Genomic DNA, 19,347 nt, shown 5'->3' with positions numbered 1-19,347 from the left:
TTACCAATCTAAAGCAATACCAAGTTGAGTAAGACTCAAAGTCCGAGTACTGAAGCTGAGATATCAGAAATTTCACACCCCCGAACCAGACGGCGGAAACGTCTGAGGGCTCGTGTGACTTAAATTGAAATATCATCACAATGAATATACACGAAACATAACATAAACATCACCATGCATTAAAACATTACAATCGTCATTGTTCACATCAAGTACATTGTTTACATTACATAATCCCAAACATAAATTGTTTATCAACTGACATCACACAAAACACATTCAGACACACGCTTGATAATTCTTCATTCTAACGGTTACTTGAGAATACAAGTTATTTTGAAAACGGTCAACATATATAATGTTGGTGAGTTCGTAAGCGAGTTTGATAAGAAAATGTTTTGTATTGTTTGTAAAACCCAAAAAATTCGATATTTACCGAAACAGAGATTGTTTACAAAAAAAAGTGTGATGATCCATACGTATACGTGTGAACGACTTCAAAACATGTAAAAGTGATATGTTTTTCATAATAGCTTCTTGTATTATAGTTATTGTAAGTAAAAGTGAATAATGTTGTTCCCCCAGAAAACCCGATGTTTTCTGATATAAATAGTATGATAGTTTTGTATAATTGTATCGTCACAGCATATGAACATGATTTCCCAATGATTACATAGATGGTAATGGATCTCTATGTGAGTCGTTATAACCATGCATAATAATGACTAATTCGTCTGTCTTGGCATTTTTCCAAACGCCGGTTTTGATCAAGATTTTGTCACCCTAGACTGGCCGAGTCTAACTATAGCGAACAACTTAGGTGTGGGGGAGTCACTCCCGTATAGATCTATACACAAACTCTCGCTCTCCCTCCAGGAGACTTTTGTTATAACTACAGACTATGACCGAATTATTGGTGTCACCTGTTATTTCTCGCTAAATCCAAAAGAATTTGAATAACATTGTTTTACGACTTGATTTATGTTTACTTGAATAAAGGTAAGCCTAACAGACGAAGAGAAGAGGACTACAGAGGCCCACTAACTTTGTATGTTATTATAGGCTGTCGAGTATGCTACGGGCACGTTATAGCCCATTAAGCATATTATAAAGGTTTAGGGTCTTATTAGCAATACCAATGGACCACTAAGGCCCAATAGCATATTAAAGCTGATAAAGGCTCACTAGGTATGTAATTGGGTCACCGGAAGCCCAATAAACATGTTTGAATATATTGGGCCCAATAATCATGATATTGGGCCACAAAGGCCCAATAGCACGAATAAAAGATATTTGAGCCCAACCATTGAATCATTTATAATTTATTGATTATAAGTTTCATAATGTAGGTATTTGTTGTAAGTTTGATGTTTATTCGAAGTATTAAAATACTTGTACGTTTGATTTATAATGAAGCTTTGGTTATATATATATATATATATATATATATATATATATATATATATATATATATATATATATATATATATATATATATATATATAACCATGCGTTATAAATTTAATGTTTTTAACCCAATAATTTAGTATTTGTCTAGTTGGCCTAAAAACATTTAGTTTGACCATTTCAGCCCCCTTTATCTATAAAATGGCACTTTTAGTCCCCTTTTATGAAAATTGCATTTTTGGTCCTTAAACCGTTTTTCTTGACATTTTAGACCCAAACTTTATTTAAATAATAATTTCAGCCCAAAACTATTGTATTTATCATTTCCAGTCCTTAGTTGTAAAAAGTTTACACCTTTTGCTCAAATTCCGTAAGTTTCACAATTTTTACCCCAAAATCAAAAACTTCGCATTTTTAGTCCAATTTTTGCGTCAGAGTCATTTTTAGCCCTTAAAACATTTTTATTATGTACATTGTTTATGTATTCTTCACACTTTAGCCATAGACATCATATTTTCACAACATAAACCAAAGAAATCACATATGACAAGCATACACACATAGATCAAAACATAGTACTTGTATTCTCCCTTAAAAATAAGTAAAAACCAAAAACAAAGGGGGTATGAACTCACCTTGGATTTGTTGGTTCGGTTTTAGAGAAAAAAAATGGAAGATATTGATGTTATTTTCGATCCTAGCAAGCTTCTTGAGAGGACTTTGGTTTAGATAACTTCTAAGGAGTAGATCACGGAAATTGCATGAGTTAGGAAGAGGTTTTTGATGAAATAAATAAACTAGGTCATGGATCCAAACAACAACTTACCAAAGATGATGATTCTTATGGAAGAACCTCCTTGAAATGTCCAAGATCTCGAAGTTTTTGACGGAAGGAGGAGTGTTCTTTGAGAGATTTGAGAGTGTATGAAAATGAAGTATGTGTGGATGTGTTTGTTTCTTGCTCTCGACCGTGAGTAGAAGAAGAGAGAAAAGGGAAGAGAAATAGATGAAGTGATAGGTGCATGGGGAGGAGAGAAGTCTTTCATGGAAATCCAAAATGTAAAAATGATGTGTCTTGCCCTCATAATTCTACATTTCCTTTTTTTTTATCATTTGGGCTGAAATGGGCTAAAGAGAGGGGGAAAGAAAATCACTTTGGCCCATTCTTGGCTTTGCTCGAAAACACAAGGTCCGATAAGAGGTTTTTGGCCCATTGGGCCCTTAGGGTGTTTCACGGCCCAATTTGCAAAAAAGAATTAATTTTATGGCCCATTAGGGCTTATTAGATTTGTTATGGCCCAACAAGACCCACTAAATGTAAACTAATTCATTTTAGGCCCATTATAGCACAAAATGTTAAGTTTAATGCAAGTGGTCTAATTAGAGCCGATTTAAGGGTCCTAAGCCCAAAATAGTCAAATTGGAGGCTTATTGGTCCATTAGGCCCAATAAGAAAATCATAGTCCATAATGGACTTAAGCCGGTATTTTTTAGGGTTTCCAATCTTTTGTTGACTATTTGCAGTGTTTGTATAGGGCGATTGATGGAACTTTGGTGTTATTGAATAAAAATCATTCATAATTTCAAGTTTTAGTCACAAATGTTATCATTGTTAATGTTTACAAAGCATTAGAATTCCTATTTGTGACATTATCCCCCCGTTAGAGGGTACTTTTGCTTCATCTGATCTTCGCGTTCCCATGTGAATTCTGGTCCACGTTTTGCGTTCCACCGAACTTTCACAATCAGGATACCACTTTGCTTAGTACGCTTCACTTCACTATCCATGATTTCAACTGGTTCCTCGATGAACAGGAGATTCTCATTGATTTCGAATTCCTCCTGTGGCATGACAAGAGTTTCGTCGGATAAGCACTTCTTCAAATTAGAAACATGGAACACGGGGTGTACACTGTTGAGCTCAGCAGGTAGCTGCAGCCTATAGGCCACTGGACCGATTCGGGAAAGAATCTCGAATGGCCCAATGTACCATAGGTTTAATTTTCTCCGTTTCCCGAAATGAATCACCCCTTTCCAGGGAGAGACTTTTAACAACACCCGATCCTCGACTTGAAATTTCAAGGGCTTTCACCGTTTATCAGCATAGCTCTTCTGTCGCTCTTGTGATGCTTGAAGTCGAGATCTGATTTGAACTATCTTCTCTGTAGTTTCACGTATGATTTCCGGTCGTGTTAATGCATTGTTTGGTGTATGTCCTCTTGCTAGCTGAGTGTCACCTACCTCAGCCCAACACAACGGTGATCTACATTTATGCTCAAATAATGCTTCAAAAGGAGTAACTTTGATGTGTGTGTGATAACTATTGTTGTACGAAAACTCAATTAAAGTAAATTGGATATCCCACAACCTTCCAAAGTCTATCACACATGCTTGAAGCATATCTTCAAGCATTTGAATGGTCTGCTCACTTTGACCATCCGTTTGTGGGTGGTAAGCAGTGCTCATGTCGAGTTGTGTTCCCATAGCTTTTCTGAAGCGATTGCCAAAAGCGTGAAGTGAATCTACTATCTCAATCTGAGATGATAGGTATTGGTACTCCATGGAGTCTCACAATTTCCTTGATGTGGATTCTCATCAATGGTTCCATCTTGTATGATTCCTTTATTGGCACGAAGTGGGTGGATTTTGTCAACCTATCAACTATTACCCATATGGCATCCATTCTATCAATTGTTGGTCACAAAGTCCATGGTAATCCTTTCCCATTTCCACTCAGGTATTACCGGCTGTTGTAATAGTCCCAAGGGCTTCTGATATTCTACCTTCACTTTAGCGCAAGTGAGGCACTTGCTAACGTAAGTAGCAATTTCTGCCATCATGTTCGGCTACCAATAAAGTTGCTTGATATACAGGTACATTTTATCTGAAACCATATGGATGGAGTATCGTGTCTTATGGGCCTCATTCATGACTACCCCTCTAAATCCCCCAAGTTTAGGGACCCAAATTCGGTTCATGAAATAATATGCTCCATCCTCCTTGACTTCGAAATTCTTTTCCATATCCACATAACGCTTCGTTTGTTCTGTTTTCTGTCTTCATGGCATCCAACTGGGGTTCTTTGATTTGAGAGGACAAATGGGATTGAATGGTTATTGAAAGAGTTTTCATACGACGATTTGAGTATTCTTTCTGACTCACGGCATCAGCTACCACGTTAGCCTTGCCTGGGTGGTACTTGATTTCGCACTCATAATCGTTTAGCAGCTCAACCCATATTTGTTGCCTCATGTTTAACTCTTTTTTATTTAAAATGTGTTGGAGGCTCTTTTGGTCAGAGAAAATGGTGCAATATGGCCCATTAGGGCTTATTATATTTATTATGGCCCAACAAGGCTCACTAAAGGTAAACTTATTCATTTTAGGTCCATTATAGCCCAAAATGTTAAGTTTCATGCAAGTGGTCTAATTAGATCCCATTTAAGGGTCCTAAGCCCAAAATAGTCAAATTGGAGGCTTATTGGTCCATTAGGCCCAATAAGAAAATCCTAGTCCACAATGGACTTAAGCCGGGATTTTTTAGGGTTTCTAATCTTTTGTTGATTATTTGAAGTGTTTGCATAGGGCGATTGATGGAACTTTGGTGTTATTGAATAAACATCATGCATAATTTCAAGTTTTAGTCACAAATGTTATCATTGTTAATGTTTACAAAGCATTAGAATTCCTAGTTGTGACAAGAAATGAGTTGAGTACCTTATGCTTCCGTTGTTAGCTCGACCATGTATGCTGTGACGTGTACTCGCCCTGATGTGGCCTTCGCTTTGAGCATGGTCAGCAGATATCAAGGTAATCCTGGTAGAGCTCATTCTATTACGATAAAGAACATTCTTAAGTATCTACGAAGGACTAACTACTGGTTTCTTATCCTCGGTGGGAGTGATGACTTGAGAGTGCGAGGGTATAGTGATGCCAGTTTTCAGAACGACAGGGACAAATACCGTTTGCATTCGGGCTGGGTCTTTACCCTAAATGGAGGAGCAGTGACTTGGAAAAGTTCCAAGCACGAGACCGTAGCTGATTCAACGTGCGAATCAGAGTACATAACAGCGATCGAAGCATCGAAGGAGGCAATATGGCTAAAGAACTTCATTGGATAACTTGGAGTTATACCTACCATAAAGGAGCCTATGGAGATTTTCTGTGATAACGAAGGTACGGTCACCTTAACTAAGGAACTGAGGGATCATGGTAGATCCAGGTATATCGACAGAAAATTTCACTTCATTAGACATCGGGTGGAAGAGGGATTCCTCGTAGTGAAGAGGGTATCGTCACAAGAGAACTCAGTGGATCCCCTTACGAAGGGACTGGGTAGGGTTAAGCACTTGCAGCATGCTAGGAGTATTGGGCTGAAGAACGATATTAGTTTTAGTGATTAGATAGCTTTTAGAAACTTGTAATAGATAAAATGTAATTGACATTTGATGATTAAATAAAGGAGTTTTATTTATGAGTAAAGTTATTGTATTGTGTCAATTATTTACTATTGTTTCATTTTGCATGTTTTGACTTCCAGAATAATATGATTATTCAGATTATCCACAGTCGATCATACTTTGTAAGTAGGTATTGAGGCAAGACTGTCATGAATTGGCTTGTAGATTGTCTAAGCGTTTAGACATAGCAAAGGTTTGCTGCAACGTTCATGAGTGCTCCTAAAATAAGATTTGAGTATTGGATTAAAACCCACGCTCACATGAATAACTTCATGGAATTTATCACGAGTGATTGTGAAACGATAATATCGTATAGTCTTTAAACCGAGATATATGAGTTATTGTTTACAAGTTGGTTGTACATTGATAATGTTTAAATGCATCAGTAACTTGATGTTATAAAATGTATTGTTGTGTATGATTAAATATGTATATAGTACAAGCATATAAGTCAAACTTTATCTGTTCTTTTTATCCTAAGAGGTTAAAAGCGATATCTTGGGCCCCTCGATGATTTTGTGTTGACTTATGTGTCGGGCCCAGTTAGGACTAAGTTGATGTGTTCAGTTAAGTTCTATGTCAGACAAATCAGAAATCGGGAAACAAACTGTTGGACAATAAGCATGATTATGTTCCATGTATTTTTCCGCATGATATCTTGAGAACAGAGGACTACATGATCCCTTATCTATAGGACGTGTCAAAGTTCGACATTGGCTTTTGAGAGCTACGATTGCTAACCGGATTTTGAATTCGTACTTGCATTTGTAGTTATTAGACTTACCCAAGTGGGAGACTGTTGGATTAAGTGTCTAAGCCCATAGCTATATTTGGTATATACTTGACCCAATAGTAGCATGGTCCTTCTAGGTTGCCTTCACCAAAGCAACTTGACTGGATGAATTATGGAGAAAGAGGTTAATTATGATTTATTAATATATTATAAAAATAATATATTAAAAGTTAAATCATATTATTTAATTAATATTGGTCAAGAATTAATTTTGTGATCAAAAGAGATTAATTTTATTAAGGGGACCGATACTATAATTATAAGATAGTTACAAAGTTGGACTTAGGATCCTTAAAGAGGGGATAAACATATTCTATGGGGAAGCCCACATAAAAATCGTCCATAGTGACCTTCTGGAAGAATCCTGTGGACTGCTTAAGGCCTAAGCAATCAGATTAGGGTTTTAACTGAAACCTTGGCAGCTCAGATATATAAGGAACCCTTGGGACTCCTATTTTCGGCACTTTAACCCTAAGAAGAGTGCCAACCGATTTTTGTGATCCCTAGCCTCTCTCTAATATTATTCCATTGCTCTTGGTGTTTGTAATCTATTAGAGGCATCACATTTGAGGTGCTAAGTTCTCAAAGGTTGAAGATCAAGCAAGCTACAATTGAAAGGTAAGATTCTAACTTTGTTTTAGATATAAATTTCGATTTATGCATGCTAGATTAGGGTTATAGCTTTGGAATATTATTGCATGTACAATTAGAGAAAATCTAGATCCAAAGCTTTAGGGCTGCATGTACACCACAGGATTGATGTAATGCTCAAAACCCATCAATTTATTCTTCCGAGCAGTTCCCTGTGGGGAGCACCGATCATGTTCATGAAAAAGAAGAATGGGTCACACAGGATGTGTATTGATTATCGGGAGCTGCACAAGTTGACGGTGAAGAACCGTTATCTGCTTCCGAGGATTGATGACTTATTTGATCAGCTTCAGGGTACATCTTGGTTTTCCAAGATTGATCTTCGGTCGGGGTATCATCAGATGAGGATCAGGAATGAGGATATACCGAAGATGGCCTTCAGAACTCGTTATGGTCATTACGAGTTTGTGGTGATGCCATTTGGGCTCACCAATGCTCCAGCAACGTTCATGAATCTCATGAACCGATTTTGCAGGCCGATGTTGGATCGGTCGGTGATCATTTTCATTGATGATATCTTGGTCTATTCTAAGACCAACGAGCATCACGAGCAGCATTTGAGGGAGGTGTTTGAGACCTTGAGGAGGGAGAGGCTATATGCCAAAATCTACAAACATGAGTTTTGGTTGTGAGAGGTGCGGTTTCTGGGGCACATCATCAACCAAGAGGGCATCTTGGTAGATTCGGCCAAGATTGAGGTGGTAATGCGTTGGGAGGATTCAAAGAACGCATTCGAGATCCGGAGTTTCTTGGGTCTAGCGGTGTAACATCCATAAAAATCATGCAAAATTTAAACATTTTAAAAGTAACGATTATTACACAACTTGTTTTTAATAATAGTATAATGTCAGAGTATCTCAGAATCAAACATAAAATCATGAAATATGAGGAGTTGTACGATCACGCCTTCATCTTCCCGCGGTTATCAGAGGTACCTGAAACATAATCAACAACTGTAAGCCCGGAGCTTAGTGAGTTTCCCCAAAATACTGACATACATATATGACCATATCATATAAACAAATACAACATGCATACTGAGCCATCAGTCTAACTGGACCGCCTCACAGGCCATCAGTATATCTGGAACGCTCTCCGAGCTTTCAGCACGTCTGCACCGCCTCTCAGGGCCTTCAGCATATCCGGACCGCTCGCCCGGCCTTCGGCCAGACTAATTTGCCCTACCCAGGCCTGTAGTCTATATGGTCCGCCCTGGGTGTCTTGGCCTACAACACACAGCAGGACTTGCCTTAACTCAATCCCCAAACCATCAATCATGTGCACGTAAATATCATATGCTAGCATATATAACAGATCTAACAGATCACTAGTCATAGCAACATCCTATAACCAACATACAGACCTAACCGGTCACTAACATAGCATCATCCTATATACCAGGATACCGACCTAACCAGGTCACTAATCATATCACCATCCTAACATCCAGGATGTAAATCAATAAACATATCATGCAATAAACACGGATACAAATCTTTTAAGGGCCGACATTGGTGCATTTAATCCTGTTAGTATAGTGAGGACAACTCACCTCGAAAGTAGCTCGAAACAATAGTATCAACCTCCCCCAAATACAGGTCCACACCAATACCTACCAATGGTCCAATTCCATAAATTCCCAAATTATCAAAATGCCTCTCAGAAATCAACTTAGTCAACCCTTGGTCAAAGTCAGCTGTCAACAGTCAAGGTCAACCGTCCAAGTTGACCCGACTTATCGAGTGCATCATACTAACTCATCGAGTTCATCCAGAACTCACAGAGTCATGAAACCCAAGTCGACTCCTCGGTTTTCCAGAAAACTCGTTGAGTTCAAACGTGTCCAAATGTTGGGAAAACCCTCCATATGACTCGTCGAGTCGCCTAACCGACTCGGCGAGTCCATGCAGAAACTCGGAACGGGAAAACCCTCCCCAAATCGTCAAGTTGGATTATCCGACTCATCGAGTTTATGCAATCCATTCCATGTCCAGGCGATTCTAAACAACTCCATTGCTCCAAACAGTAGATCAAGCCTCCTAGGGCACGTTTGCCATGTAAAGTTGCAAACTTTACGTGCATGCAAGGCCCTACTCATCAAAACCAAGGTAGATAAGGGGTTTACGGGATGGAGAAAGGCCAAAGCTTCCAAATTTTATGCCTTTATGACAATAGAGACCTAGGGAAATCTAGATCTGAAGTTACAACTTCATATCTTACCCCAACACGCGAAATGATTCCTAAACATGCTAAAGTTGGCCTTATTCCTAACAAGTAGAAGATCTGGCCAATGAAAAGCTAAGGTAACGACTTGTTATCTCCAAAACGATTCTAAGATGAAATGGGACTTGGATCCACTGCCTCTTCTTGTTCCAAGCTCTAGTACTTCAAGCTCTTCTCACCACAATCCACCTTCAAAGCTAAATATCACACAAAATGAAGAGAAAACAATCATTTAGGGTTTCTACAATCAAAAGGGGGTTGTAAGGGAGGCTAAGGGGCAAAGAACCCTTAAATAGGGTGCCCGGGGATTAGGGTTTTCTCATTCCATCTCCAACTCGCCGAGTTAGATCCACCAACTCGTCGAGTTGGTCACTTAAACCACGTGGCCAAACCCGTCCCTACACGACGAGTCGGGGCACCAACTCGTCGAGCAGATTTTATTAGGTGAGCATAAAGTTGTAAAATTATGTACCTGGGAGTCAGGGTGTTACAATTCTCCCCCACTGGAACTAGACTTCGTCCTTGAAGTCTGCTGCGGCAAACAATTCATGGTAATGCTCCCTCATCTCAGCCTCCGGCTCCCATTTCCACTCAGATCCTCTCCTGTGCTCCCACAGTACCTTTACTAGAGGAACTTCCTTATTCTTCGGAACCTTTACCTTCCTCTCAATAACCGCTATCGGCCTCTCCATGAATCTCATGAGCTCGTCGACCTGTATGTCATCCAAGGACTCCACCGCGTTCTTATCTAATACGCACTTTCGCAACTGTGACACATGGAAAGTGTTGTAGATCTGACTAAGCTCCTCTAGTAGCTCTAGTCTATATGCAGCCTTGCCAATCCTGGCAATGATCCTGAATGGCCCGATGTATCGAGGACCCAATTTCCCCCTCTTCCTGAAGTGGATCACACCCTTCTAGGGCGAGACCTTCACGAGTACCATGTCACCGACCTGAAACTCTAACTCAGATCGGTGTCGGTCGGTGTAGCTCTTCTGTCGACTCTGTGCGGTCTGCAGCCACTATCTGATCTGCAAGCTCCTCTCGGTAGTTTGCAGAACTACCTATGCCCGTCCCATCACCCTGTGACTGATCTCACCCCAGCAGACTGGGGTGTGACATTTCCGTCCATACAACAGCTCATATGGTGGGGCACCAATACTAGAATGAAAGTTATTGTTGTAGGAGAACTCTGTGAGGGGTAGGTAGGAGTCCTAGATCCCACCGAAGTCAATAACGCAAGCTCTCAGCATATCCTAGAGAGTCTGTATGGTCCGCTCACTCTGGCCATCTGTATGTGGATGATAGGTTGTGTTGAAGTGCATACGCATACCCTGTTCCTCGTGGAACTTCTGCTAGAAACGGGAGGTGAACCGAACATCGCGGTTTGAAACAATAGAGACCGACACCCTATGACAAGTAAAGATCTGACGGATATACAAGTCGGCCAGCTTCTCGGCTGATGAACTCTCTCGTATCGCCAAAAAGTGGGCGCTCTTGGTCAATCGATCCACGATGACCCAAATAGTGTCGGAGCCCTTCACCGTCCTCGGTAGCTTGGTGATAAAATCCATCGCGATCTGTTCCCACTTCCACATGGGAATCTCCAAGGGTTGTAACTAACCATGCAGCCTCTGATGTTCAGCCTTGACCATCCGGCAGGTCAAGCACCTCTCGACAAACCATGCAATTTCCCCCTTCATACTTGGCCACCAATAACTCAATCGCAAATCCTGGTACATCTTGGTGGCCCCAGGTGAATAGAGAACCGAGACTTATGAGCGTCCTCCAAAACAATCTATCTGACCCCACCAGACATCGGAACCTAGACCCGACCTAGCAGGTCAATAATCCTCAGCTATCCTACACAAAACGGGTGTTCTCACCCATAATCTTCTCAAGTCTCTAGTTCTCCTGACCTATACCCTTTGCCTGAGCTTCCCCGAGCAAGCACACAATTGGAGAATCCACTGATATCCTCATACATGCCATTAGGGTAGAAGACCCAACTTACGTGCGGCTCAGAGCATCCATAATCACGTTCGCTTTACCTGGGTGGTAAAGGATCTCATAGTCATATCATAGTTCTTGACTACATCCAGCCACCTGCGTTATCTCATATTTAGGTTCGGCTGATCCATGATGTGTCTCAGGCTCTTGTGGTCCGTGTAAATGGTACAGCGGACCCCATAGAGGTAATGTCTCCAAATCTTGAGAGTGAATACCACCGCTCCCAACTCCAAATCATGAGTAGGGTATCTCGTCTCGTGCAGCTTCAACTATCGAGACACGTAGGCTATCACCTGTCCTCTCTGCATGAGGACCGCTCCCAGTCCCGTGATGGATGCTTCACAAAACACCACAAAATCATCGACTCCTTCTGGAAGAGTCACTACTGGAGCCTCACACAAATGTTGTCGGAGGGTCTCAAACGCCCTCTGCTGCTTGGGGCCCCACTGGAAATCTACCCCTTCCTCGTCAGACAAGTCAGGGGTACTTTAATCTTGGAGAAATCTTGTACGAACCTCCGGTAGTACCCTGCCAATCCCAGAAAACTCCTGATATCCGAGGTAGACTTCGGAACCTCTGATGGGTTTGGAGCAAAACATCATTCCTATGGTGTACATGCAAACCCTAATAGCTTTTGGATCTAGTTTGTCTAATGAACATGCAATTGAATATCCAAAGCTATAAACCCTAGATCTAGCATACAATTAATCATATTAACATAAGAATGGGGTTTTACATCTTACCTTGATTGTTATGTAGCAATAACAATCTCAAATCCTCCTTGTAATGACTTTAGAAAGCTTAGAGTCACAAGTGTCACTCCTTTAATGGCTCACAAACACCAAGAGCAAGAGGATGAAGAATGAGAAGAGAGGAGGCACCCAAAAACGTGTAGAAACCCTAAGGAATTAGTTGGCCACGTTTTTGGTGCCCTAGGGGTCCTTAAATAGTGAGGCTATTAGGGTTATCTAACAAGGAAACCCTAATTTGACTGCTTAGGCCCTAAGCAACCCATGGACTCCCTCCTTAGAGGCCTTGGGCGATTTCTAATGGGTTTCCCCATAGAATTCGTCCACTCCATCCTCTACGGAGTCCATTAGCCCAATATTCAACTATCACACAATTGACAGTTTTAGTCCCTTGTATTTAATTAATGTCTTTTAGCCAAAAAATTAATTCTTATTAATTCTTGACTAATATTAATTAAACAATATGATTTCTCCTTTAATATATTATTCTCGTAATATATTAATTAATCATCTCTCTCCACAATTCATCCTATCAAGTTGCTTTGGTGAAGGCAACCCAAAAGGACCATGCACCATCGGGTCAAGTACATACCAAAATAGTTATAGACTTGGACACTAATCCAACAGTCTCCCACTTGGATAAGTCTAATAACTATTCTCCGTATGACTTCAGATCCTGATCTGTAATCGTAGCTTTCAAAAGCCGCTATCAACTCTAATCTTATCAGAAGCGTGTCCTTTAGATAAGGGATTATATATTCCCCCATTCTAGATATCGTATAGACGTGAGACATGAATTTTAATCATTCTCTCTATACTATTTCCCGACTTCCGATTTATGACGACTGACAACAGACTACAATTCAACACATCAAATTAGTCTCGGCTTGGCCAAGCGCTTATGTGCCATCACTAAATCATCGAAGGACCCAAAGATATCGCTTTTATCCCACTTTGGGTAAAAGGAATGGATAAACTTCGACTCAATGCTTGCTTGCATTTACTCATCGAATCACACACAACAATAAGTTTTATGACACCAAGTTACTGGTGCGTTTACTTATTATCAATGTGCAACCGACCAGCAAATAACAACTCACACATCTTGGTTTTAAGAATATACAACATTATCAACTCACAATCACTCGTGATAAAATCCATGAAGTGATTCTTGTGAGTGTGGGTTTAATCCAATGCTCAAAGTCATATTCATAAGCACTCATGAACGTTGCAGCAAACCTTTGCTATGTCTAATACACTTTAGACAATCTACAAACCAATTCATGACAGTCTTCATTCATACCTACTTCCAACATATGAACGACTGTGGACCATTCGAATAATTCAATTGTTTTGAAATAATTAATTATTTAGGAAGTCAAAACATGCAAAGTGAAACACAAGAATAATGCTAATCCTATGTTGTCCCAAACCTTTGAGTATAAATAAAACACCTTTTATTCATCACCATATCGATTACTCATTATTTATTGTTTTTGTTAATTAACTTATTACTTGAATTATTACTACACTTGTCCCATGCTCTTAGCATGCACACAATGTTTACCTACGGTCCTTACTTTGTGAAATAGATCAAATGAACACATTTCCAATTATACTCATTTCACAACTCCCAATCCTTATCATAAGTGTAAGAACACAATGTTCTTGCCATTATTAGAATATGCTAGATTCTAATATTTTATGCAACGATCCTTTCATAATGTCATAGCACAAAAGTCACAATGACTATTGATAATGAAATTACAAAGTATTCTATTGGAGATTGTTACAAGACAATTCCATAGACGTGATGTCTCTCACTCAAAGTACATTCCTTTGAACATCCTTCTTGCATAAAAGTTTCTAATGTAGATATAGACTCTCAATATCCAACTCCCAATATGGAAACATTTCCATATTTTCCATATGACAACTCATTCTTAATAGAATCTTATCTATTCATAATAATGTCAATATGGTCCATCCAATACCATACTTCCAACTACTCACAAGCGACCAATCCTCAGTGAGCTTTGGATCGTCCTTTGATAGTTGTTTAATTATCTTAGTCAAAACCGATTGTTGTCCTTTTTCCCTCTAAATGCGCTAGACATTTGGAAAATTTTAGAATGGTCAAATATAATAGCACTTGCAATCAATCCTATACCCGAAGTGTATGGGACACAATGCATAATGTCTTACATAAAGATACGATACTTTATCAATCTCTTGCCATAATATTTTATGTGTCATGTTCTTACAATTCGAATTATGAAGAGGGATACTGTAATCATAATCGAAATTTAAGAACACACTATGTATCCTTTGACTAAATTTATTAAAATTTCTCAATCTAAGCTTTAGGTTTTTGAAATGAAGTACAATATTCTCTCCCTTAATTATAGCAAAACAACTTTTCAACCCTTTACGACTTTGCAAAGTATAACTCTTGTTTTTTATAATTAAATTGCTAACTTGCAATACTTGCCATAATAATCATACAAGCATAACACTTATGCTCCCACTATCATGATGATTATTATCATATAAGCATAACACTTATGCTCCCACTAGCTTTGACATGTATTCAGAAAACAACTTAACTTTCAGAAAACAATACCTATTGAATTTCTTAAGTTCATATTTATAATACCTAATGCTTTGATAATCCTTTATCAAAGATTCTTAAACTTATACACCTTTGCTTTAGATAGCTCATATGTGTGTCTAAACAATTGAGACTAATTACCAAATCTCACAATTCGAATTATGGAAAGGGATACCTTAACCATAATCGAATTCAAGAATACAATTTTCACAATCACTATCTTCTTAAAATTTCTCTTAGTGAAACCATTTCCTCACAGTCATTTTCATGAAGGAGGGAATCTTATGACACTTAGATTTTTATGGTGTATGTGTTCCTATCCATGCGAATTTGCCAAAACCAGAGTTTGCGACAAATCCAAACTCATATGGACCGAACTTTCTCAATCTTGATCTCTTGCCTTATGGTAACACGGGTGCCCACCATGTCTTCCAAGTAGTTAAGCAGCTCACCCTTTTCTATCAATGTATTTTTCATTGATCAAGGTGCTTGCTTTTTATGCGTTCAAATGAGAACTCATAGAACTCACATGCATAATTAACTCAATTGGAATGGCACAGAAAAAAAATAACGTCAACACGATAGGTTATAAACCTCAAGTCGTGTGCTAGTGATGATCGATAAGGTTTATTCTTGATTTGTTTTGAAACCTTTCAATATCATTAAGACTCCCACTGACTCCTTGACATATAAGATTCTCTTGTCAAGAAACATTCCTTGACAAAACAAATATTCAAGAGTTAGTGTAGTTCTTATCAAGATAAAACACTTCACATAATTGGTCCTAGTTGGTCTTTGTCTTATCCAAGACAGCACAACTTACCAATTTCAAATGTGCAAGAATAAGAAAACTTTTCCAAATTCCATATTTGTTGAGTGTTATAAACCTTCTTGACACTTGTCACTCAATTTCACAATCTTGGAGTATAACTCTAAGACTTGATATTGGAACGAAGTATGATTGACTTCTTGATTTAACCATTTCTTCAATTCTCGATTCCTCTTCTTAGACATACAATTTCACTAAGACTCACTTAGAGGATCAATTGAGATATGGTTCTTAATCATTAAGACCTATCATAAAACATAATAAAAGGTACTATCCCTTCTTCTTAGAATAGAGAAACTTTTATCTTTCTGCCTACTTGATTCTTCTTATTCACTCTGCTATTGATTGAAACTCTTTTAATCAACTCAGAATTACACTTAATCTTATAAGTATAATTATATTCACTAAACTTTAGTAAATCATGACGAACATATTTGTCACACTTGTGGTAGACTTGATCAACGTACGACCTAGTGTACTCGATCTCCTAGTCCTTCAATTTACACTTTATCAAAGAATTAGTCTAAAATTCCCAAATGTGAGTTTTTCATTCATTATACAATACTCGTTGCATGATTCCAAGTTTCTGTTCAATTAAAATTTGGGCGATGAAAAACTCTCCCTATTTGGTAAATTCTCGACATTTCCACAAATAACATAATTAAGAATCAAATCCATTATTGTTATTAATAGAAATATTCGAACATCAATTTTTCATACACGCCATTGCAAGGATAAATAAATAATATAAAATCAAATTTTATTTTATTGCGGAAAAATTTGTCCTTACAATGCAATTCAATTGAAAAACTATGTTAATACATATTTCTTAGCAATCTATTCTAACTCCAAGTAGTAGCTCAAGAATCTAATCTTCAAGGAATGCGATCGAAATCCATTTCTTCACGATTAGATTCAGCTCACTTCTTCCCTTAAGCTTCCTCTCTTTTCTTCGATCCTACAAAACATCAATATGTAATCTTATCACATCATGTATTAAGAATCTAGAATAGGAACTTAAAAGAGTAAGTTAATGGATTTTACCTAAAGTAGAGCCATACGTTTTAACTCTCCCATCTCTTAGATCTCTTAGGTAAATAGGGCAGCTTCGTCTCCAATGCCCCTTCTCTCAATAGAAGCAAATGGACTCTTTTAGAATGGCACAAGGAACTGTCTCAGAATTTACCTTTTTCTAGATCTCCAATGTCACCATTTTCAATGTCCATTGAAGTTTGGGAGTTTGATTCACCAGACAAATTTGCTCGACCAGCTCGCCAAATCATTGCTGATTCAGCAGCTATAAGCAAATAGGTCAAATCAATGAGGGTCACGTCATGATCCATCATATATTACTCTCTAACGAACTCACTATATGATTCAGGAAGCAAATGAAGAACCCAGTCAATAGCCAACTTACCTGAAATCTCGACACCCAACATCCTTAACCTATCAATGTGTGACTTCATCTCTAAGACGTGTACACACACAGGTTTCCCATGTTTACTTGCCAAAAGGGCTTGAGTGAACTTGAACTTTTCAAGCCTTCGAACTTGTGGGTAAGAGAGAATAATTGGAGGAGGTGGAGGAAGTGAAGTATGATCTCTTGTTCCCCGATCAAATCATGGAATATCATCCTCACGTGGAAAGCTTGTTCCACGGGATTTGAGAGGACCATAGTTGTCATACTTTGACATATACAAAACGGGAGAAAATTCAAGTTAAGTTGATTAGGATCCTCGATGTGACACCCAAATGAAACATCGAGGCTAGGATCCTACACAATACTCCACAACCTATAAGAGGGATACCGTAATCTAGTTGCAGAATATTTGAAGGTAGGTAAATGATAATTTACCAATTTCCACCATGAAAAATGAAAAAGAAATTTAAGTTTTAAATCTATTGAAAATTCCTAGATCCTTTGAGATTCATTGAACTTTTCAATGGCATGTTTAAATCTTGATATGCCCCTCGATTTGTGACTGGGATGCCGTGGATCACAAAACAGGGTGTGAATAACCATGCAAACTTACATGGTGCCCCCCAAATGTTACAGTCACCTATTCGATGTGCCGGTTAACCACACACTCTCCACCGAACTATGACAAACAATGAGTCACCCTTTGCTACCTTTTCTTAGAACCATTTAGTGTGTCGGTTAACCACACACGCTCCACTAACGTCTTCGCAAGGGCACAAAGTGTAATTTCATTGAATTGCATCAATTCACTTTTGCCTAAAGTAACTAAGATTAGGAATTTTGTAAAAGCATTTAGTTACTTTTGTACTTCATTATACTTATAATGGAAGGTTTCTGTCCTATCCTACCCGTTCAGCTAACGACCCTCCACTAGTCAAGAGTGTGGTGGGTAAGAGTGGATACCCATTCAATCGCCGTTTTATAGGCAATTTCCTTAAACACCCCTTATAGACCAGCTTCGTGAATGAGGCCTACTAACGGTAAGACTGACTGTTTACTCATATATATATATAATACTAGACTTTTAATGTTATAGATAGTATAGGGTGTATTTTACACTTTTAAAATACTAGGTGGTCTAATTTAATAAGCTATACTTTTAATTTAATTAAATGTAAACCAAAAACTTTATGGGTTTATTAAATCTCCTTTAATTATACACTTTAATTAATTAATAAAACCATAAGGGTGTAATTTGAACTTTTAAAAATACTAGGGTTTTAGAATTTAACATTTTTTCAAAATTAAACTTTTAATCAACATTTAAATTCCAAAACTTGAGGGCAAGTTTTGAAACATTTCAAAACATTAAGGTTTAACTTATTTAAATTTCAAAAACAAAACTTTTAAGTTCAAATTTAAACTATAAAACCTAAAGGAATTTATTTGAAACTTTTCCAAACTTTATCAAGAATATTCTAGATCACAAAATTCAAATAAAGCAATTAACAATTAATTTGTGGTTATCTAATTTGACCTAGTCCAAATTCTTGCAAGATAATTTACCAAATAATCCAAATAATTAAATCTAATCATATAAGGATATAATTATTTAACTAATATGAAGTTATCTTTAATTTTGGTAAAGATAATCACCCAATATCATAAAAATCTGATTTATATCAATAAAAAAACGTTTTGGTAACTATCCCACAGCTAAAAAAGCACAAAATCCCGATTTTCCCTTTTTCTGACCAGCTGACTCGCCGAGTCAGGCATGGACTCGTCGATTTCACCATGGACTCGGCGAGTCCAGCCCCCAGAAACCCTAAATTTTGATCTTTAAGCAAGGATAATCCATAATATCATCAAATACATCAAACAAACAGCTATGGCTCTGATACCACTGAAGGGTTTGGAGCAAAACATTATTCATATGGTGTACATGCAAACCCTAATAGCTTTTGGATCTAGTTTGTCTAATGAACATGCAATTGAATATCCAAAGCTATAAACCCTAGATCTAGCATATAATTAATCATATTAACATAAGAATGGGGTTTTAGATCTTACCTTGATTGTTATGTAGCAATAACAATCTCAAATCCTCCTTGTAATGACTTTAGTAAGTTTAGAGTCACAAGTGTCACTCCTCTAATGGCTCACAAACACCAAGAGAAAGAGGATGAAGAAT

Source organism: Lactuca serriola, chromosome 1 (genome assembly GCF_051521515.1).
Source record: "Lactuca serriola cultivar US96UC23 chromosome 1, Lser_US96UC23_V15, whole genome shotgun sequence".
NCBI classification, from domain to species: domain Eukaryota; kingdom Viridiplantae; phylum Streptophyta; class Magnoliopsida; order Asterales; family Asteraceae; genus Lactuca; species Lactuca serriola.
This window is presented reverse-complemented; position numbering follows the sequence as displayed.